At 46.6% G+C, this 24086-nt stretch overlaps 1 long non-coding RNA gene across 2 annotated transcripts in view; it reads left to right on the top strand.

Moving 5' to 3' along the window:
• Positions 1 to 786: 786 nt before the first annotated feature.
• LOC311513060 overlaps positions 787 to 24086 on the top strand; it is a 43647-nt gene continuing 20347 nt past the window's right edge. For both annotated transcript variants that reach the window (XR_014709640.1, XR_014709641.1), the window contains exon 1: positions 787 to 990. This is a non-coding gene — a long non-coding RNA (uncharacterized lncRNA). The remainder of the gene's footprint in view (positions 991 to 24086) is intronic.

A 24086-nucleotide genomic window follows, 5' to 3' on the forward strand; every position in this document is an offset into this window, starting at 1 on the left:
GGGCCTAGCACACAGAGCTGCTGCGAGTGCCTCCAGGCAGGAGGGGGGAGGGCAAGGACACCGGGGCCTAGTGCGAGGGGGCTTCATCGACACTTGTGGTCTTCCATCCCCTCGAGTTACCTAGTGGCCATGCCCCAGTGTTCCCAACACCCTGATGGGTAAAATAAAAATATTCCAAGATTCAGCTAACGGTCAAATAAGACATTCTTGCAAGAATTTTAGTTCTTGCCGTTTTCACTGGGGACACAAATAACGCACAAAAAAACCCTTCAGGGTATTTTGACACTTCTGTTTTTGGTCCTGGTTGGAATGTTCTGTGTGCAAAAATCTCACAGGTGGGATTTTCCCAAGAGTGCAAAGTGTCTACCTCTTTCTGCTCCCTCTGAAATAAATGGGAGTTTCATCAGAAGCACTGTGAGGCCAGTGCTGAGTGCTTTTGAAAATACCACCACAAATGTATATTTTCAAACTGCATTTATACAGAAAGCCACATGTAACTACCTCATTCATGAATGCAAAAAATAAAATCAGTGTGTGTGTGTAAGGGGACCGTTGCCCCCTTACTAACAGTCAGTGGGGGTGTTTTAGTTGCTAGCTCCCAGTACTAAAAAGGGGGAAGGGTCGATGGGGAATCAGGACCCTGAGACTGAAAGCCCCCAGGAACAATGGGGAGAAGCCAATGCTCCAGGTCAGCCTGAATGACAGGGCGGGCAGGCTAATCACGGAGTCAGGAGGCCAGGGAGGTCCTGTCCTCCGTGTGAGCTGGAATTGCCTGGGTCAGACAGAGTGGGGCCGAGCTAAGGAGAAAGCAGGGGCCCAAGCTGAGCTGGGAAGCGGAGCTGGGCCAGATCCAAAGAGAGCAGCCCCTGTCCTGGGAGCAGAGCAGCAGCCCCAAAGCCAGAGGCACAGCCCAGAGAGAGCAGACTTGCCCTGGGAGCAGAGCTGCAGCAACCAGAGCCAGAGGGGCCAGAAAAGCAGCCCAGGAAGCAGGTCAGTGCTGGGAGCAGAGCTGTAGCAACCAGAGCCAGAGGGGCCAAAGAAGCAGCCCAGGGAGCTGGAGGCAGAGCAGCCGTGCTGAGACAGAGTGGTGGAGCTGGGGCTGGAGCAGTCCAGAGCTGGGTGTGGTGAGCAGCTGGGGAGAGCGAGGGGGGATCCTGGGCAGCGGGCCCAGCACAGGGGGAGACCTCAGCCAAGAGGCTCTGCAGGCCAGGCTTGGATCGTAACCCCGACAGGGCGGGGGCGGCACTGGGAAGAAGGGTTCTGCTACTTAGAGCCTGAGAGCGTGAGGCCACCACCAGAGCGAGTGTCCAGCCCACAGCACCCCTGCAGCACAGCCGGGGCCAGAGAAGGAGGCCTGGGACTCACAAGGAACAGACTGTGAACTGCCCTGACATTCCAGAGACACTGTTTGTGATGTTCCCTGCCACAGAGCGGGGTGATGTGTTTCCTTTAACCTTTCCCATTTTTCCTTATTCTTTTTAAAATTAATAGTTGATTAAATAACTTGCATTTGCTTTAACTTGTATGTAATGGTCAGTGGGTCAGAGAAGTGCCCAGTGCAGAGAGAGCACCCCGGAGTGGGGACGCCCTAGCCCCTGTCCTAGGTGACCACAGCAGCGTTGGGGGTTGAGTCCCCCCAGGAATCCTGGGCCCAGCCTTGTTGGGGTTATGAGGACTCTGCCAGACAGGAGAATGGCAGGGGAGTCCTCAAGGGCAGGGAGGCCACTGGGAAAAGGAAGTGGGAGCGAGGACTCAGATCCTTTCGCTAACCCACTTCACCGGGGTAGTGCAGAAGCCAGGAAAGTTCCCCACAAGAGTGGGACTATTCCCCCCCACTTACATGTGCATACAATCTGTTTTATTTGCACTAACACTGGCATGGAAGCGTGTCCATATGAATATATACATGGAGAGTTAGAGTCCAGCAGGGAAGCCATTTTGAGAAAGATTTTAAGACAGTGGAGAGTAGCCTAGTTCTGACATGCATCCTTAATTATAATGCAAAGACTGCAGTTAATTTTCTTCAAGTTGTTGACAGAGTCAACAGGAATACTTTTTAAAAAGGATCTCTATTGTACTATTACTTGCACTAATCTGCTACAATTATTTTGCTGGCTGAGACAATTAGTAAATAATTGCAAATTTCTCTTTAGTCATTTCCATCAGTGCTATTTTAGATTCAGAGACACATTGTTAGCTATGGCAGCTTATGATTAATTCTCCCTCCTTTTCCCCCTAACGAGGCTTAGTGCTCCCAGAAGCTGACTTAATCGTTATTGCATATTGATGAATTGCAGGCAAACAGTACTAATTTGGCAAAAAATATATAAAAATTGTTGGGGAGATCCCTGGGACTGTAAGATGCCAGCAGAAGGCAACTGCATGAGGACGAGAAGCTTGGGTATTAAATATACTGATTTACACCCACCTTGCATGTGAAGTAAATGATCATGATTAACCAGTGTTATGAAACTTTCTAAATGAAATTGTGACATTAGCAGATCATGAAACTTTCCTGAAGAGAAAAAACTAAAGATTTCCTGGCAAGCTTTCCTGATGAACTGGAATGCTGATGATTTGTTTTTCCAGGTGGACAGAATTTCAGAAATAATTATCTTAGTACATTTTCCATACAGAAAATTGACTATGTCCAATCATCTTTCCAAAAATAGATCTTAACTAACTTCATAATACTTCACAATCTCAGAGCACTTTGTAATTGATAAGAAACTTAGCCTCACAGCACCCTTGAAGTGAAGTTGTATGGTATTAGCTTCATTTCATTTGTAACAGATACAAAAACAGGCCGAGATTAAGGTTCAAGTTTTCAAGAATGGCTTTTGTGCACATGCAGAGCCTGAAGTCAAGAGGAGTGGCTGATGCTCATCACCTTGGGGGTGGGAGGAGGGGAAGATTAGAGAGTCCGTTTATCACATAGGAGTCTATAAACCCATCTTTTTAAAAGTGTTGGCTTAGATGTTTCTCCCAGGGTAACACAACACACCAGGGACAGAGACAGGAAAAGAACCCAGATCCCCTGACTTCCAGTCCTGTGCTGCAATAAGACTAATTTCTGGGGACAGAGAACCCATTTTGGATGAAACACCAAATTTATTAATTGCCCGTGACTTCTAGTAAAAATGTCCATAACAAAATCGAAGCCTTAATTGTGAGATATGAATGAGAAGGAAGTCAACAAGTGGGCCAGCAATGCACTGAAGAAGCAACTCAGATGGCAAGTGGTAAAATGGGGATGTATCTAATTGTGTCTGCAACAACTCCTGCCAGCCTCTGAATATGACATATGGGAAGGAATTTAAGAGCAGAGGAGACCTTCGCTGCTCACAAGGGTGCTGTCTTGCAGAAAGGTATATATGGGCACTGCTGTGTTGCATGCTATTCTTGCCAGTCCAACTCTGGTTGGCACCTATTCCTCTTTGAAACTTGTACATCTGTTTGAGAGTTGGCACAGTGCCACCCAACAGATGGCCATGAGTATCAGCATGCTGGAAAGCGATTATATGCATATATAAAGCCAGATTTACTTTAAAAAAAAAATAAAAAAGGCAAGTTGCGTAAAGCTTCTACATTCCTGGTTTGTTAAAATTAAGACAACTCTGAAGCTATCCCAAAATAGCTCACAGAGCAGTTCAAAGTGATCTTTGGGCTCTGCTGTATCAGGGTTAGTTATTCAAAAAGAAAACATTATGAAGTTTCCATCTGTGGAAAGTGTGGTGCTAAGCAAAACCTCATAGCACTCTATGTCCTCCAATTCCTCCTGAGGACCAGGACATGCTGGATGGTGGTGGGGAAACTTAGTAACGTGTGCAGCACTCCTGGGTAATCTTGAATCAAGATCTTATCCTGGTTACAGATGCCTCCTAGCAGGGCCGAGTTAACGCTCCTGCGGGCCTGGGGCAATTAGATTTTGTTGGGCCCCTGTACATAAGTCTTTTTCCTGGGAGGGAGTTTGGTGCAGGAGGGGGTGTGGGGCAGGGGATTGGGACGCAGAAGGGGGTGTGGGGTCTGGGAGGTAGTTTGGGTGCAGGAGGGGATTCTGATCTGGGGCAGGGTGTTGGTGTGTGAAGTGCAAGCTCTAGCCGGGAGGCGCTTCCCACAGGCAGCTCCTGGAAGCAGCTGGCTGCTAGCACGTCTCCAGGAGCATTGTCCAGGAGCTGGGGGGATGGTGCTACGGGTGGGGGCAGCGCGCACAGCTGCCTCCCCCTCCCGCCCAGCAAGGGGCCACAGAGACGTGCCAGCAGCTAGCCACTTTCGGGAGCGGTGTGGGGCTATGGTGCCCCTTTTAGCAGCCTGGAGATCGCTGGCTGTGATTTATTTTTGCAGGGCCCTCCTTGAGCCAGGGCCCTGGGCTGCAGCCCCCAAAGGCCCGCCTTAATCCGGCCCTACCTCTGAGAGTTCCTTGCTCCTGCTTCCCCTACAATACAATAGGAGGCTTGGTACTGTCAGCTTATCTGCCCAGGATATTAAAGAAGGTAAACAGGGTATTTTGCCTCCCAGGATTTAGGCACTACATATAAATTGTGCCAAAGCAAACAAAACAGCAGAACATCTCATTTTCCAGTGGCAAACTGGTGAAATTCATACCCCAAACGTTCCAAGGGAAAAATCTGTAGCTTGTCAGGTTAAATGCCTTCTCTACCATTACCATTTCATTTGGAAAGCAATATTTTTTCAAAGGCAGAGTTACCTAAACTTTTCTCCTTTCCTTGTCCTTGTTTTCAATTTTTCCTTGAGCAGCGTATAGCACAGAAAGTGATTTTCCTGTTCATTGCTGCTGTCCCTCCTTGCTGCCATCAACCTTGGTTATTTTATTGCTTGTTTATCTGCTTATTTCAGCAATCATACTCCCTCCAAGGCTTAAGTTTTGTTTTAGATCTGAATGCTCCCTTTGTTCTAGTAGCTGTCCACAGTTCACCCCCCATACCGATTTGTCTTTTGTCACACAGATCTATGCTATTTGATTTCCTCTGCTTTACCACACTTCTTTATAGCTGGTCTAATCTGATGTCAGGTTCTCTTTGTGGAAAATTGATTCTGCCAGGCTTCTTTGAACAAGTGACTAAGTGCTCCATTCAGCAAAGGGGCATGACTTTCATATCATCCTTTGCAAGAAGTGCTGGAATTACTTCTCCAGCTACCTTATACCTAGGCTCCTAATCCTTATACTCACTATCTCCTCCTTATGTCTCATGCTCCTGTCTTCCTGTTTCTTTCCATGCTGCCTGGCAATCCCTCATGTCATGGTGCACAGAGCAACCTTGCTCTTTTCCCTTTAACGCTTCCTGAAAGCAACCCAGTAATGCAAAGCTCACCTACACACTAACCCACCTCGTTGAAAATGGTGTCACAAAAGAAATCATGCTGTTTTCCAAGGGTCTGATCCTCAATGGGAGTTTTACCATTGAGTTCAATGACAGCAGGATCAGAAACTAAGGCCTTATGTACATAGGGGTGTTAGTGGTGTTCCTTTGCACTTACGTCAGGTTCAGAGCATTAAAATGACCTGCATCCACACAGCACAATTCTTAAAGTGTATTAACTGGCCAGTTAATATGTATTCTGTAATCCATTTTTAAAGCAGATTAAGTTAATTGCAGATTAACATTCATGTGGGAGCATGTCTCCTCACTAGCTTGCTGGTGTTCCAACTGTCACCCCACACTGCTTTGCATTATTCCAAAGACTGTCCTGTCTGTTTACCTGTGTGCCTTCTACTGCTTTGGGGGTCATGATGCCCAGATATCACCTCTGTTTAAATGCTGGCACAAAGCCAGGATCAATCTATTTGCTGCGGCACATTCCTGGAGTCACATATCTCAACATTATACCTTAATATAGCAGCACTACCCCACACTTCAGTTAGCTGCCTCGAGCCATGTGTACACAATTATGGTGGCTTGACTAACCCACAACAATTTGTGCACAAAAACTCACTGTGAAAATACTTCCTGGTTTAGACAAGGCCTTAGAGCTTCATGCTTCTCTCCCCCTGGCAATGTCTGCATGGAAGGGAGCCTTGGCCCACAGAAAAGGGAAATTCTCCCTTTGAGAAATGTGCAGGGTCAGGGGATAGAACCCTGATTTCTTTTACTAATGTGAGTGCTGTAAAATCTGAGTCAGACCTGTGAGCTAGAAAGCTTCAGATTTAAACAATATAGTAAGGAAGTCTCAAATCCTGCTCTCATATTGACCTCAGCTAGAGATGTGAGCAAAAGCAGAATGTACACCTACACCTCTTCTTGCCTTGCCTATTAGAGTTATTGGACGTAATTCATTACAGGGGAGGGATAGCTCAGTGGTTTGAGCATTGGCCTGCTAAATCCAGGGTTGTGAATTCAATCCTTGAGGCGGCCATTTAGGGATCTGGGGCAAAAATTGGGGATTTGTCCTGTTTTGAGCAGGGGGTTGGACTAGATGACCTCCTGAGGTCCCTTCCAACCCTGATATTCTAGGAATCCAGTTTTATGCTACTAGAACTCTATTGAAGGAGCCACACTGACATAAAACTGGCACAATGGAGAGGTCATACCCCATATTCTTTCAACATATTCTGTCCTTTCAATCCTTATATCTCTTAGGCTACCCAATTAAGAGGCAGTGGAAATATCTACTGCGCTTGAACATTTTCAGTTTTACAGAAAGATATTATCTCTAGTGAGGGAAGTAAAACCTCTCTTCCATGCCCCCAGTTTGACATACGAGTCATTCAGAATGTACAGGTGGCTGTGCTCTTACACATATGAGGAGATCAGCAGCAACCTCACTGCCTTCCTAATGCAACACCTTTCAAAATGGCCTGTCCACTGTATGGGATTTAAAAATAAAGACCACTATCCAAGCGTAGAGGAGTGGAGTCACCACCTGTATGTGCCTTTGTGGCAGGTGTAGCAGACTCCTCCTCTAGCACTCCATCCTGAGCAACAGTTGCACCAGCGCTGTAGAGGTCTGCCTTATCTTGTGACTTGGCCCTCTGGACACCAAGTCTCCCCCCTTCTGAGGTAGTCAGCCAGAAGTCCAAACAAACAATAGTTCCGGGCCCTCAAGCCAAGCCTTTGGCCTAAATTCTGACTCGCTAGTTCTTCTACCCCTGGCCTCGAGGGTTTTCATAACATCCTTTCTGGCATCCAAGAGGGAAACTCAAGGTCTCCCCCTCTTCTCTGGATCCCACTCAAGGACCCTGTAGTAAACAGGCAAGGTCTGTCTATTCAGGCCCCCTATTCAGGTTCCCTGGGCTATTCCCATCTCAGCCTGTCTGCAGACCTTTCCCACCAGCCCTTCCTGGGCTCACTGCATTCCTCTCAGACTCCCTAAAGTCTCAGGTTTTACCCTTCCTTCAGGGCTGTGGCTTGTAGGATTATTCTCTGGAATTCTCCTACAAATCCCAAACCCGAACATACAAACTTAAGTCACTTCCTCCCTTCCCAGGCTTGAACTTTAGTCCTTCACAAGTGTCAAGGTTCCTTCCCCACTCTGAACTCTAGGGTACAGATGTGGGGACCTGCATGAAAACCTCCTAAGCTTACTTTTACCAGCTTAGGTTAAAGCTTCCCCCAGGTTCAAACTATTTTACCCTTTGCCCTTGGACTTCCACTGCCACCACCAAACGTTTATCTGGGTTTATTTTTATTAGGAAAGCATTGTTTGGAAACATCTTTCCCCCAAAATCCTCCCAAACCTTGCACCCCACTTCCTGGGGAAGGTTTGGTAAAAATCCTCACCAATTTGCATAGGTGACCACAGACCCAAACCCTTGGATCTTAAGAACAATGAAAAGCATTCAGTTTCTGAAAAGAAGGATTTTAATAGAAGTAAAAAGTAAAAAAGAATCACCTCTGTAAAATCAGGATGGTAAATACCTTACAGGGTAATTAGATTCAAAACATAGAGAATCCCTCTAGGCAAAACCTTAAGTTACAAAAAGACACACAGACAGGAATATCCTTTCTATTCAGCACAATTCTTTTCTCAGCCATTTAAAGAAATCATAATCTAACGCATATCTAGCTAGATTACTTACTAAATTCTAAAACTCCATTCCTGTTCTGTCCTCGGCAAAAGCATCACACAGACAGACACAGACCCTTTGTTTTTCTCCCTCCTCCCAGCTTTTGAAAGTATCTTGTCTCCTCATTGGTCATTTTGGTCAGGTGCCAGCGAGGTTATCCTAGCTTCTTAACCCTTTACAGATGAAAGAATTTTTCCTTTGGCCAGGAGGGATTTTAAAGGTGTTTACCCTTCCCTTTATATTTATGGCAACAAGCCTTCCCCAATCCTCTGCTCCTCAGCCGCACACCAACCTCCCAGGATTGTCTCACCACAGACTTGCCCCTATTTTGAGGCTGACCAAAGGTGCTTGTTCCCCTCCTGTAGCTTTTCTCAATTCTTCCTTTTCCTGGCTTCTATCAGATTATTCTCAGAGAGCGGCAACTCCCAACCTCCTCCTCCCAGGTCTCTGAGGTTTCTCATTCTTTTTTGGAAACCTGACTCCTTTTCAGATGGACCTGCTAATTGATCTACTTAACACCCCTCCAGGTGCTGGTGGGTGGGTTAACTGAGCTCTCAAGTTACTGTTAACCCTCTCAGTACCAGTGTGAGGCTTACTCCCCATCATACCAAGGCTTTAGGCAACCTATTGTGGTGTTAAGGATGTTAAAGTGCCAGCAGCAAAGTAGTTATTTCAGCAGGAACTCAGCCAGCCAGATAACTACAGAAACCTTTCCATCCCTCAGCATTATGTGAAGCATATCCTCAGCGCTCTCCTCACACCCTATCAAACAGATGGCTTGTGCAGTGTCCCGAGAAGGTCACCATATTTATACTAGTCCTTCTGTTCATGCTACCACTTGGATTTGGAAGCATTTTACAACTGCTTTGTTCACATGTGAATGACAAACCCATTATATTTAGACACAACACACAACATTTGGGGATTACTTTTGTTTAAATGAAAGGAGCTACACAAAATAAAGTTGATTTGATTGTGCATTCCACTCAGAAGTCGGGGGAGCAAGCACATAGCAAGAAATATTGGTATAAGTGGGAGTTATTGATTGTGTGTGTTCAGGGGAAATTCTGAGCACATGAAGCATGCAGAGGGTGAAATATATTTCTAAGTGGGTTATCTGAGGGTACATAAGGAAAGTAATTGTGAATTCTTTCTATGCGTGGCACATTATCAGTCCAGGAAAAGACAGTCAAGACCTGGGCTGCACTTAAAAACCTCTATAGCTATGTGGTTAAAGGTGTAAATTTTACCTACTTAGGGTTTCTCTTCACTGTAGCATTAACTTGAGTTATTTATGCTCAAGTTCCTACTCTCAAATCACTGTGACCATACCGTGTCCACACTGATACACAAAGGAAGGAAAAGTACTACTGTTTATACACCTTATAGGGTTCTAAATTAACTGAATCAACTGAGTTAAGGGACTAGCACATTATTGTGCTCAGTGCACAACTACAGTAAAAAAAAAGCAAATGAGAAGTTAAATTGTATAAGGAACAGGATGGACGATAGTATAGAAAAAGTTATAATGCCATAATATCAATTGTGTGGCCAGTACTGCATCCCATCTCAAAAAGAAATATTGCAGAAATTGAGGGGGTTCAGAGAAGGAAAAGGAGAATTAGGGGCATGGAGAAAACTCATATGAAGAGAGGTTGAGGAGACTGGGGTTGTTTACCTTAGAAAGGAGACATAAGAGGGGACATGATGAAAGTATATAAAAAACTGAATGGTATAGAGAAGGTAGATTGGGAACTTCTGTACCTATTTCTCATAACACAAGAACAAGTGGAGACAGTCGGTGAAACTGAAAAATGGCAAATTAAAAACTGATAAAAGGAAATACTTTTTCATAGAACCATGGAATCATAGAAGATTAGGGTTGGAAGAGACCTCAGGAGGTCATCTAGTCCAACCGCCTGCTCAAAGCAGGACCAACCCCAACCAAATCATCCCAAGCTGGGTCTTAAAAACCTCTAAGGATGGAGATTCCACCACCTCCCTAGGTAACCCATTCCAGTGCTTCACCATCCTCCTAGTGAAATAGTGTATCCTAATATCCAACCTAGACCTCCCAAATGCAACTTGAGACCATTGCTCCTTGTTCTGTCATCTGCCACCACTGAGAACACCCTAGCTCCATCCTCTTTGGAACCCCCCTTCAGGTAGTTGAAGGCTGCTATCAAATCTGCCCTCACTCTTCTCTTCTGCAGACTAAATAAGCCCAGTTCCCTCAGCCTCTCCTCGTAAGTCATGTGCCCCAGTCCCCTAACTATTTTCGTTGCCCTCCTCTGGACTCTCTCCAATTTGTCCACATCCTTTCTGGGTGGGGGAGGGGGGAAACTGGATGCAATACTCCAGAAGTGGCCTCACCAGTGCCAAATAGAGGGGAATAATCACTTCCCTTGATCTGCTGGCAATGCTCCTAATAATGCAGCCCAAAATGCTGTTAGCCTTCTTGGCAAAGGGCACACTACTGACTCATATCCAGCTTCTCATCCACTGTAATCCCCAGGTCCTTTTCTGCAGAACTGCTGCTTAGCCAGTCAATCGGCAGCGTGTAGTGGTGCATGGGATTCTTCTGTCCTAAGTGCAGGACTCTGCACTTGTCCTTGTTGAACCTCATCAGATTTCTTTTGGCCCAATCCTCCAATTTGTCTAGGTCACTCTGGACCCTATCCCTACCCTCCAGCGTATCTACTTCTCACCCCAGCTTAGTGTCACCTGTGAACTTGCTGAGGGTGCAATCCATCCTATCATCCAGATCATTAATGAAGATATTGAAGAAAACCAGCCCCAGGACCGACCCCTGGGGCACTCTGCCTGATACCAGCTGCCAACTAGACACTGAGCCGTTGATAACTACCCCTGCATCCTTGAGCAGTATTTGTATACTCCTCCCTAGTCATCTGTCCAAGTTTCCTCTTCTTGTAAACTTCCTTTTTGTGCTTCAGCTCACTGAAGATTTCTCTTTTAAGCCAAGCTGGTCGCTTGCCACATTTGCTATTCTTTCTGTACATCAGGATGGTTTGTTTCGGTACCCTCAGTAAGGCTTCTCTAAAATACAGCCAGCTCTCCTGGACTCCTTTCCCCATCATGTTATTCTCCCAGGGGATCCTGCCCATCAGTTCCCTGAGGGAGTCAAAGTCTGCTTTTCTGAAGCCCAGGGTCCATATTCTGCTGCTCTCCTTTCTTCCCTGTGTCAGGATCCTGAACTCGACCATCTCATGGTCACTGCTGCCCAGGTTGCCATCCACTTCTACTTCACCTACCAATTCTTCCCTGTTTGTGAGCAGCAGGTCAAGAGGAGCATGGCTCTTAGTTGGTTCCTCCAGCACTTGCACCAGGAAGTTGCCCCCAGCACTCTCCAAAAACTTCCTGGATTGTCTGTGCACTGCTGTATTGCTCTCCCAGCAGGTGTCATGGTGATTTAAATCCCCCATGAGAACCAGGGCCTGTGATCTGGAAACTTCCGTTAGTTGTCCAAAGAAAGCTTCATCTACCTCATCCTTCTGGTCTGGTGGTCGATAGCAGACACCCACCATGACATCACACTGGTTGCTCTCACCTCTAAACTTAACCTAAAGACTCTCAACAGGCTTTTCTCCAGTTTCATACTGGAGCTTTGAGCAATCATACCGCTCTCTTACATACAGTGCAACTCCCTCCACCTTTTCTTCCCTGCCTGTCCTTCCTGAACAGTTTATACCCATCCATGACAGTGCTCCAGTCATGTGATTTACCCTACCAAGTCTGTTATTTCAATCACATCATAGTTCCTTGACTGTGCCAGGACTTCCAATTCTTCCTGCTTGTTTCCCAGGCTTCTTGCGCTGGTGTACAGGCACCTAAAATAACTAGCCAATTCCCTACTTTCTTAGTATGAATCAGGAGGCCTCCCCTGTTGCACCCTCCTCCTTGTGTTTCCTCCCGGTATCCCACTTACCTGAGGACTTAGGTCGCCATCCCCCGGCGAACCTAGTTTGAAGCCCTCCTCACTAGATTAGCAAGCCTGTCTGCGAAGATGCTCTTCCCTCTCTTCGCTACATGTAGCCCATCTCTTCCTAGCAATCCTTCTTCCTGGGACAACATCCCAAAATATTTTTTACACAACATAATTAGACTATGGAACTCATTGCTACAGAAGTCAAGAATTTAGCAAGTTCAAAGAGGGATTGAGTGATTATATGAATAACAAACATATCCAGAGTTACAATAGTTAATACTAACAAGAAGTACTGGAGGCAGATAAAACCTCATGTTACAGGGTATAAGCCAGTCTCTGATTACTGAGAATTAGGAGACCACCTTCACAGGCGGCAGATGCCAGTGAGGTTTCTTGAACCTTCTGCTGGCAGCATCTGGTACTGGCCACTGTAAGAGACAGGTCAATGAATAGATGGACCACGGGTCTGACTGCGTGCAACAACTCCTATGTTCCTAGTCAATCTGAGAGTCAGGCTTATTAGCATTGTATTGACCTGGTTTCCTCATTACTGGTGGTAAATTTTCCATACCATGGCCAATGGACTTTCTAACAAGCATCTTTTTCAATACTGCTCTTACTGAATTTTGGATCAGTTCACAGTAACATGACAGCAAAGCAGATGGTGCAAACGCCTATATCCAAAACACAACCCAGTCATTACTTTCCTTTCCAAAATCCAGATATGAATCATCCCCCTCCCACAGGAAAAAGCTTTTGTACCAACTTCAAGTTCTCTTAAATGTACCTTCAAAGCGAAAACTTGCAGCAGAGTCCTCCTCTGCATGTATCAGTCTAGAGCAGGGATCGGCAACCTTTGGCACATGACCTGTCAGGGAAATCCGCCAGTGGACCGGGCTGGTTTGTTTACTTGCAGCGTCCGCAGATTTGGCTGATCGCAGCTCCCACTGGCTGCGGTTCACTGTTCCAGGCCAATGGGGGCTGTGAGAAGCAGTGGCCAGCACGTCCCTTGGCCCGCACTGCTTCCTGCAGCCCCCATTGGCCTGGAACATTGTACCGTGGCCAGTGGAAGCTGTGATCGGCCGAACCTGCGGACGCTGCAGGTAAACAAACTGTCTCAGCCCGCGAGCGGATACCCTGACGGGCCGCATGCCACAGGTTGCTGATCCCTGGTCTAGAGGTACAGCCGACCCTTAATAGGACCCAATTTTTGGGAATAGTACTTAAGCCATTTAGATCTCTAGTACTTAATTAGCAGACACAGTTTGATGGCAGAACTGAACTGTGGTAAGGGAGAGTGAGGAGAGGAAGGTGGGAGGAAATAAAGATAGAAGGGGTGTAATGATTGTGGGGGTCTGTCAAGGTTCCTCCCCCACTCTGAACGCTAGGGTACAGATGTGGGGACCTGCATGAAAACCTCCTAAGCTTATCTTTACCAGCTTAGGTCAAAACTTCCCCAAGGTACAAAATATTCCACCCTTTGTCCTTGGATTGGCCGCTACCACCACCAAACAAATACTGGTTACTGGGGAAGAGCTGTTTGGAAACGTCTTTCCCCCCAAATACTTCCCAAAACCTTGCACCCCACTTCCTGGACAAGGTTTGGTAAAAAGCCTCACAAATTTGCATAGGTGACCACAGACCCAAACCCTTGGATCTGAGAACAATGAAAAAGCATTCAGTTTTCTTACAAGAAGATTTTTAATAGGAGTAAATAGAAGTAAAGAAATCCCCTCTGTAAAATCAGGATGGTAGATACCTTACAGGGTAATTAGATTCAAAACATAGAGAATCCCTCCAGGCAAAACCTTAAGTTACAAAAAAGATACACAGACAGAAATAGTTATTCTATTCAGCACAATTCTTTTCTCAGCCATTTAAAGAAATCATAATCTAACACATACCTAGCTAGATTACTTACTAAAAGTTCTAAGACTCCATTCCTGGTCTATCCCCGACAAAAGCAGCATATAGACAGACAGAGACCCTTTGTTTCTCTCCCTCCTCCCAGCTTTTGAAAGTATTTTGTCTCCTCATTGGTCATTTTGGTCAGGTGCCAGCGAGGTTACCTTTAGCTTCTTAACCCTTTACAGCTGAGAGGAGTTTTCCTCTGGCCAGGAGGGATTTCAAAGGGGTTTACCCTTCCCTTTATATTTATGACACGCCCCCCAAATCTCAGCTAGGGTGAAACACTGGCTGGGATTTCTTCCTGGAGCTCTAGGAAAAACAGAGTTAATAAGACACATGCATCTCTAAATATACTACCAAGTACATAAAGACTAACAATATTTTCCACATCTCAAGGAAGATTTTAACCAGTTGATTCTGGGAAACTTTCATGGGAGAGTGCATCAGCCACTTTGTTAGAAGCTCCTGAGATGTGTTGGATGTCGAAATCAAAATCTTGGAGAGCTAAACTCCACCGAAGAAGTTTTTTGTTAGTTTCTTTGATGGTGTGAAGCCACTTCAGTGCAGCATGGTTGGTTTGCAGGTGGAAACGCCGTCCCCAAACATATGGGCGTAGCTTTTCCAGAGCGTAGACAATGGCGTAACATTCTTTTTCACCGACTGACCAGTTGTTTTCCCTCTCAGACAGTTGTTTGCTGAGAAACACTACAGGGTGGAATTCTTGATCAGGTCCTTTCTGCATTAAAACTGCTCCCACTCCACGCTCGGACGCATCTGTGGTTACTAGGAACGGTTTGTCAAATCTGGGGCCCTTAGTACAGGGTCAGACATGAGTGTCGCTTTAAGCTTGTTAAAGGCCTTCTGACAGTTGGTCCACTGAACAGCATTTGGCTGTTTCTTTTTGGTTAGGTCTGTCAGTGGGGTGGCGATTTGGCTGTATTGCGGTACAAATAATCTGTAATAACCAGCCAAGCCTAAGAAGGATTGAACCTGTTTCTTTGACTTTGGGACAGGCCACTTTTGGATAGCATCCACTTTGGCCTGTAGGGGGCTGATAGTTCCTTGGCCCACCTGGTGTCCAAGGTAAGTCACTCTGTTTAGGCCTATTTGACACTTCTTAGCCTTAACAGTTAGTCCTGCCTCCCTTATGCGCTCAAGGACTTTTTGTAGATGTTCCAGGTGGTCTGTCCAGGAATCCGAAAATATGGCCACATCGTCAAGGTAGGCGACTGCATATCATTGGCGAGTAGTAATAAATTAGCCCATAAATTCAGGTCAACAGTAGTTTAGTCACTTGGCCAGTGGGTAGTTTCCAGTCAAACTTGAAGAATAGTCCTTTCCTTCTGAAGTCAACAAAAGAAGGACACCATAGGACTTTCTGCAGTTCAGAGCAAAGAAAGTGAAAAGAAACAGAAGAGGAATTTTCTCCAGCTACTCCCCCCAAAAGAAACAAACCAAACTGTTTAAGCCATATTACTCCACTGAGCACCTCCTGTGCCTGTCTCAGCCGTTCACAGGGTCCTGCCCTTTGGCAACCTTGAACCTTCTTCTCCAGGACACTCAGGAGGAGCGTCTTCCTCTCCAAGACCTTTTATAGGGTCCTAACCAACTCCCTCTACGCCACCTCCTGGCCTGCATTAACACTTTCCGTGCTCTTCAGCTAAATGGGTTTCTGCAACCCAACACATACATATAAAGAAGTATGGGACGCAGAAGTGCAAGGATAGAAAGAAAGATAAAGGTTCTGATAAGACAGAATAAGTATCCAATCTTTTTAGTACCCGTCTAAACTGAACCTCTAGGCCTTTCACCTGTCATTTCCTCGAGAGATAAATTCAGTTGTCTTTACATATAATGGACCGTTGGAAAAGCCAGACAAATGCTGATTTCCCAAACATACCTGACTTCCTGTGTGACCTGCCTATCACTGAAGCCTTACACCAAAAGTTATTCATAATGTTTCCACTCCCTTCCCCTGGTATAGGATATCCCAGAGCCCCTTCACACCATCTGCATACTTCCTACTTGGTAGCTTCCTAATATGACCCCCCTCACCTGCCCACCAAGAGAGCACCCCTATTTCAGAACTTGTGTTCAGCTAAAAAATGTCTGAATGTGAAGTTTAAAGCCAGGTGGCATCCCCTAGCAGAACATCCAGGGCTAAGTCATGACTGGAAGCCACAGCCTACATTTGGGGACTGAGTAGAAGCATACCACCCCAAAGGGAGCTCCAGGCGCCATTGTGCTGTGTGAAAAGCAAGTCTGCTGTGCCACATTTTGACAGGTTGCAGAAAGCACTTCCCACCCAGCAACCAGCCTTCTGTCAGAAGGAGCTCAGGGATATGGATCACCCCCTCCTATCCACGGATGTCATTATTTTTGTCAACTATCTGCACTCAGATAAGCTCAAGAACTCAGCTGTGCCTTGTCCCTGCATAGGGGCCCACAGGAGTGCAGAGAGGCACCTTTTGTCATCATCCTTTCTGACACACTGTGAGATGGTGCATCAATGAAAGGTGCCCCCCGGCCAAACAGGGAGCATGGCTCCAGCTCACTCAGCTCAGCAGGGCTGTCAGGCCACCCCTGGTGTCCAGAAATCTGGAAACCCTCTCTATTCTCAGATCTGCTATGGGGTGCAGGGGCTGGTAGGGGAACCCAGGCCCACCTACACCACTGGGTTCCAGGGTTCCAGCTCAGGGACCTCAAGCTAGACAAGGAGAGTAAGGGTTTGCTGACTGACAGTGCCCTGAGCTTCTTTCTGCCTTCCCTCGGGACTCTATGGGCTCTTCAAGCTGTTGGCCTGTTTGCCCCTTACTGGGGTGTTGTCCCCGGGTGCTAACAGGAGTTCCTGTCTGCTCACTCCTTTGTTAGCCACCCTCTTATCCTCCCAGCTGCCATTAGCCTGCCAATCAGCAGTGACTGGAGGGCTTGTAGTAACTCTATGGTTGCTGGGCTAGCATTGGGTACATACATGACTCACAGTTGGACATGGCTGGGCACAAACTTACTCCAGAGTTGAGTCAGCAGTTGTTATACTCTGTTGCCATGGTGCACAAAGTCATCCATTTAAACAAGGGCACTGCGAAGCTAAGAGGTGCAGGAAGTTAGCAGGCAGTGATTAGAAAACAAAGATATTCTATAGTGGTAAGTGAGCTCTGTTCCTAACATCCAGAGCCCAGCACATGCAGTGTTACATGGGTCCCTGAACTGACCGTGTTCCAGCTGGGATGTAGGCAGTTGGCACTTCTGCCATATTACTCATGCTTGGTGACATATGTAGACCTGCAAGGAGACCTTATGTTCAATTGGTGAACCACCCGAGCTTCCCTGGTGGGTAACGTGCCATTCCTAGAGTCTGAGATTCAGAAATAATTGGGGGGGGGGAACGGGGGCACGGGTAGAGGGAGAAGAAGGGAATCAGAAGTGCCTAAGTCCCATGAAAAGCCAATGGGATTTAGGCTCCTAAGTCAATTAGGCACTTTTGAAATTTTATTACAGCATCTCATCTCTAGGAAGCTATTGTCACTTTGTATAGACAGGTTCTTGCAGAACTTGGGTTAGCTAATAATTAGCAAGGGTACCCAAGAGTATTATCTCCCTTTCCCAGGGCTGTAGCAGTAGAATCGATGGCTGCACACACAAGAAATCTGAATGCAGCACATGGTCTGCCCAAAATAGGCAGGTTTCTTAATATAAAATAAGTAAGAGGAACTCAACCTCATAGTCAAAGTTAATGGAAATAACTATAACATATTCAACACTTCCAGTTGCTGCTCTGCATGCATAACAAATACAGCACAGAAGGAAAAGCCTACCTGTAAAATAAGCTGCTCTGACAGTCCCTAGGGAGTCACAATCCCACCTGAAAACATTAATTAACCTCAGTAGTGATCTGCATTGCTTATATGGAGGCAGGGGTCCATACTCAATGAATGCAATAATACAAGAATAAAGGGAAATGAGGCTAGTAACAGAGCATGCAACAGCAGTGGGCATTGATTCCAATCCATCTTGGAGCCTGATCCGGAGCCCATTGGAATCATTCCAATGAGTGGCTCCCCTGAAGTCAATGGAATTATGTTAGGGTAAGATGAGAAACAAGCCCTTAATTTTCAAGGTGGCCTCAGCTCACCCTCCCCTTGGCACACCCATAACACTGTGCATATGTGCTGTTCAATCCTGTTTGCATGTGCCAGGGATAGGTTTCATATGAATAAAATCCTTTTGGAGATGTTGTCAAGGTTCCTCCCCCACTCTGAACTCTAGGGTACAGATGTGGGGACCTGCATGAAAAACCTCCTAAGCTTATCTTTACCAGTTTAGGTCAAAACTTCCCCAAGGTACAAAATATTCCACCCTTTGTCCTTGGATTGGCCGCTACCACCACCAAACTAATACTGGTTACTGGGGAAGAGCTGTTTGGACACGTCTTTCCCCCCAAATACTTCCCAAAACCTTGCACCCCACTTCCTGGACAAGGTTTGGTAAAAAGCCTCACCAATTTGCCTAGGTGACTACAGACCCAGACCCTTGGATCTTAAGAACAATGAACAATCCTCCCAACACTTGCACCCCCCCTTTCCTGGGGAATGTTGGATAAAACGCCTCACCAATTTGCATAGGTGACCACAGACCCAAACCCTTGGATCTGAGAACAATGAAAAAGCATTCAGTTTTCTTACAAGAAGACTTTTAATAAAAATAGAAGTAAATAGAAATAAAGAAATCCCCCCTGTAAAATCAGGATGGTAGATACCTTATGCTTTGTCTCTACAAAACATAGAGAACCCCTCTAGGCAAAACCTTAAGTTACAAAAAAGATACACAGACAGAAATAGTTATTCTATTCAGCACAATTCTTTTCTCAGCCATTTAAAGAAATCATAATCTAACACGTACCTAGCTAGATTACTTACTAAAAGTTCTAAGACTCCATTCCTGGTCTATCCCCGGCAAAGGCAGCATAAAGAAAGACACACAGACTCTTTGTTTCTCTCCCTCCTCCCAGCTTTTGAAAGTATCTTGTCTCCTCATTGGTCATTTTGGTCAGGTGCCAGCGAGGTTACCTTTAGCTTCTTAACCCTTTACAGGTGAGAGGAGCTTTCCCCTGGCCAGGAGGGATTTCAAAGGGGTTTACCCTTCCCTTTATATTTATGACACGCCCCCCAAATCTCAGCTAGGGTGAAACACTGGCTGGGATTTCTTCCTGGAGCTCTAGGAAAAACAGAGTTAATAAGACACATGCATCTCTAAATATACTACCAAGTACATAAAGACTAACAATATTTTCCACATCTCAAGGAAGATTTTAACCAGTTGATTCTGGGAAACTTTCACGGGAGAGTGCATCAGCCACTTTGTTAGAAGCTCCTGAGATGTGTTGGATGTCGAAATCAAAATCTTGGAGAGGTAAACTCCACCGAAGAAGGTTTTTTTTAGATTCTTTGATGGTGAGAAGCCACTTCAGTGCAGCATGGTCGGTTTGCAGGTGGAAACGCCGTCCCCAAACATATGGGCGTAGCTTTTCCAGAGCATAGACAATGGCGTAACATTCTTTTTCAGTGACTGACCAGTTGCTTTCCCTCTCAGACAGTTTTTTGCTGAGAAACACTACAGGGTGGAATTCTTGATCAGGTCCTTTCTGCATTAAAACTGCTCCCACACCATGCTCGGACGCATCTGTGGTTACTAGGAATGGTTTGTCAAAGTCTGGGGCCCTTAGTACAGGGTCAGACATGAGTGTCGCTTTAAGCTTGTTAAAAGCCTTCTGGCACTTGTCGGTCCACTGAACAACATTTGGCTGTTTCTTTTTGGTTAGGTCTGTCAGTGGGGCGGCGATTTGGCTGTATTGCGGTACAAATCGTCTGTAATAACCAGCCAAGCCTAAGAAGGATTGAACCTGTTTCTTTGACTTTGGGACAGGCCACTTTTGGATAGCATCCACTTTGGCCTGTAGGGGGCTGATAGTTCCTTGACCCACCTGGTGTCCAAGGTAAGTCACTCTGTTTAGGCCTATTTGACACTTCTTAGCCTTATCAGTTAGTCCTGCCTCCCTTATGCGCTCAAGGACTTTTTGTAGATGTTCCAGGTGGTCTGTCCAGGAATCCGAAAATATGGCCACATCGTCAAGGTAGGCGACTGCATATTCTCCTAATCCCGCTAGGAGACCATCTACAAATCTTTGGAAGGTGGCGGGTGCATTTCGCAGCCCGAAAGGGAGTACATTAAATTCATACAGCCCGAGATGTGTGGTGAAGGCTGACCTTTCTTTGGCAGATTCATCTAGCGGTACCTACCAGTACCCCTTGGTTAAGTCCAAGGTAGAGATGAACTGGGCCCGTCCCAGTTTCTCTAATAGTTCATCTGTGCGCGGCATTGGATAGTTGTCTGGGCGAGTTACAGCATTTAGCTAATGGTAGTCCACGCAAAAACGTATTTCCCCATCTGGTTTGGGAACTAGAACCACTGGAGATGCCCATGCACTTCCAGAGGGGCGGATTACACCCATCTGTAACATATCCTGGATCTCCCATTCTTTAGCAGTTTTAGCTTGAGGAGACACCCGGTAAGGTTGGACCCTAATTGGGTGAGCATTACCTGTGTCAATGGAGTGGTATGCCCGTTCAGTCAGTCCTGGGGTGGCTGAGAACGTTGGCGCGTAGCTAGTGCACAGCTCCTTGATCTACTGTCGCTGCATACGCCCAAGGGTCATGGAGAGGTTCACCTCTTCCACATCACCAGCACTTTTCCCTTCGTAGTAGACACTTTCAGGCCACTCAGCGTCGTCTCCTCCCTGGGCTGTAAACTGACAAACCTTTAATTCTCTGGAATAAAAGGGCTTTAGGGAATTAATATGGTACACCTTAGGCTTTCAGTTGGAGGTGGGGAATGCTATGAGATAATTAACAGCTCCCAGGCGCTCCTGGACCGTGAATGGCCCTTCCCACGATGCTTCCATTTTATGGGCCTGGAGCGCCTTTAAGACCATGACCTGGTCTCCTACTTTGAAGGAACGCTCTCTGGCATGTTTATCATACCAGGCTTTTTGCTCTTTTTAGCATCCTGTAAGTTTTCTCTAGCAAGGGCTAAAGAGGTTCGGAGGGTGTTTTGTAGGTTGGTTACAAAGTCCAGAATGTTAGTTCCTGGAGAAAGTGTAAATCCCTCCCATTGCTGCTTCACCAACTGCAGCACCCTTAACCCTTAACCTCACAGCCATATACAAGTTCAAATGGGGAAAACCCTAAACTGGGGTGTGGTACAGCTCTGTAGGCAAAGAGCAACTGCTGCAACACTAGGTCCCAATCATTGGAGTGCTCATTTACGAATTTACGTATCATGGTCCCCAAAATTCCATTAAACTTCTCCACCATGCCATTTGTTTGATGGTGGTAAGGAGTGGCAACCAAGTGATTTACCCCATAAGCTTCCCAAAGGTTTTCCATAGTTCCTGCCAGGAAATTAGTCCCTGCATCTGTGAGGATGTCGGAGGGCCAACCTACCCTGGCAAAAATGTCTGCTAGTGCCTGGCACACACTTTTAGCCCTGGTGTTGCTTAGAGCTACTGCTTCCGGCCATCGGGTGGCAAAACCCATGAAAGTCAGTATGTACTGCTTTTCTCTGGGTGTCTTTTTCGGAAAAGGACCCAGAATATCCACAGCTACTCGCTGAAATGGAACTTCAATGATGGGGAGTGGCTGGAGAGGGGCTTTGACCTGGTCTTGGGGTTTTCCCACTCTTTGGCACACCTCACAAGACTGGACATAGGTAGAAACATCCTTGCCCATTCCCTCCCAGTGGAATGACCCCCCCAAACGGTCTTTGGTCCTGTTCACCCCAGCATGGCCCTTCGGGTGATCATGGGCTAAGCTCAGGAGCTTGGCCCGGTATTTAGTTGAAACTACCAACTGTCTCTGAGGATGCCAGTCTTCCTGGTGTCCCCCAGAAAGAGTTTCCTTGTATAAAAGTCCTCTTTCTACAACAAACCTGGATCGATTAGAAGAGCTGAGAGGCGGTGGGTTGCTCCATGCTGCCGTCCAAGCTCTCTGGAGGCTTTCATCTGCTTCCTGTTCGGTCTGGAACTGTTCCCTTGATGTTGGAGACATCAGTTCCTCATGGGATTGTGGACCTAGGCTTGGTCCCTCTGGAAGCGATATAGGGGATGGAGCTGTTTCTGTTGACTGTGAACCGCTCTCCGCTGGTGCACTATGTTGGGATTCAGGCTCCAGCTGAGCCTCTTGTGTAGGGTTATCGGCTGCTGCCAGTTCAGGTTCGGTGGGGCCGTCTGGTGTTGAGGTTGCAAGTACTGGATTCAGTGCTGACACTGGGTCTGGTGTTGGTTGTTCGGCTGGTTCCGGTTCTGGGACTGGTTCCGTCTGGGTCTCTGGGACTGGATCCACTACTGCTGTTGCAGACATTGGCCTGGGGTCCGGGTCCATCACCTCTGACCGGGTCCTGATAGAAGTTTCCGGAACAGAGCTAGGCCTCACGGCTTGTTTAGCCTGGCTGCGGGTGACCATTCCCACCCTCTTGGCCTGCTTCACATGATTGGCTAAGTCTTCCCCCAACAGCATGGGGATGGGATAATCATCATAGACTGCAAAAGTCCACGTTCCTGACCAGCCCTTGTACTGGACAGGCAACTTGGCTGTAGGCAAATTGAAAGAGTTGGACTTGAAGGGTTGAATCGTCACTTGGATCTCTGGGTTGATTAAATTGGGGTCCACTAAGGAAGCATGGATAGCTGACACTTGTGCTCCAGTGTCCCTCCACGCGGTGACCTTCCCGCCCACACTCACAGTTTCCCTCCGCTCCAAGGGTATCTGGGCCTGCGGATCTCTGGTGTGATTCCGGTGCAATGAACTGTAATCTGTTGGGGTTCTTGGGGCAGTTGGCCTTTACATGCCCCAGCTCGTTACATTTAAAACATCGTCCAGCTGATGAGTCACTGGGGCGTGGTGGGACGATAAGGGGTCTGGAGGGTTCTTTGGGAGATAGGTGGGGCCTTGGACGGCCCCCGGTAATAGGGTGTGGTCTGGGGTTGTCCCTTCTGGTCTCCGCTCCAACTGCGACCAGTTTTCTTCTTCTCTGCCACCTCCACCCATCTGGCTCCAATCTCTCCTGCCTCGATTACAGTTTTGGGCTTCCCATCTAGGATGTATCTTTCTATTTCCTCAGGAACACCCTCTAAGAATTGTTCCATTTGCATAAGGAAGGGCAAATTTACTGGAGATTCAACACTTGCTCCTGATATCCAGGCATCCCAATGTTTCACAATGTGGTAGGCATGTCGGGTAAATGACACGTCTGGTTTCCAACTTAGGGCTCTGAACCTCCGACGAGACTGCTCGGGTGTTATCCCCATTCTGACTCTCGCCTTGGATTTAAACAGTTCATACTTGTTCATGTGTTCTTTAGGCATTTCAGCTGCCACCTCAGCTAAGGGTCCACTGAGCTGCGGCCTCAGTTCTACCATGTATTGGTCAGTAGAGATGTTGTACCCAAGGCAGGCCCTTTCGAAGTTTTCTAAGAAGGCCTCAGTATCATCGCCTGCCTTGTAGGTGGGGAACTTTCTGGGATGGGAAGTGGTACTTGGAGAAGGATTACTAGGGTTTGTTGGGATATTCTGCTGAGCCTTTATCTTCTCCATCTCCTCCACATACTTCCTCTCTTTTTCATTCTCCTCCAGTTCTTTGTCCCTTGCTTCCATAGCTCTCCTGTGAGCAGCCGCTTGGTGTTGTTCTGCCTCTCTCGCTGCCTCAATTTCTTGTTCCTTCTCCTCCTTCTTCAGCCGCATGAGTTCTGTCTGTCTTTCATGTTCCCTTTCTTTCCGCAGCCTGAAATCTGGCTAATTCCAGCTTGTGTCGAGCCGTGGATTTTGTCATTCTAACCTCTCTGTTTTAACTAACTTTACACCCAAGGTTTAGAAATAAACAAAACTTGGCTGTAAAATTTTGCTGTGCTGGAATAGAATACCTATTCTCTGATAGTGATGGTCAGCCTACAGAAAAAGACAATTCCCTTGTCTCTGCTCTGGGCCCAAATCAAAGCAAAAAACCTCCAACTACTTGGAAACCTGCTTACCAGCAGCCCAAAGGAAAAAAATATTCCTTTTCAAACCTGTGCTCCTTGTAAAACAAAAAAATCAAAATCCTAAAAAAAAACCTGCCACTTTTGTCTCCAGGCAAATGGGTAGAACACCCGCCTCCC

This window comes from Lepidochelys olivacea (assembly GCF_965140295.1).
Source record: "Lepidochelys olivacea isolate rLepOli2 genome assembly, chromosome: 1".
NCBI lineage: Eukaryota > Metazoa > Chordata > Testudines > Cheloniidae > Lepidochelys > Lepidochelys olivacea.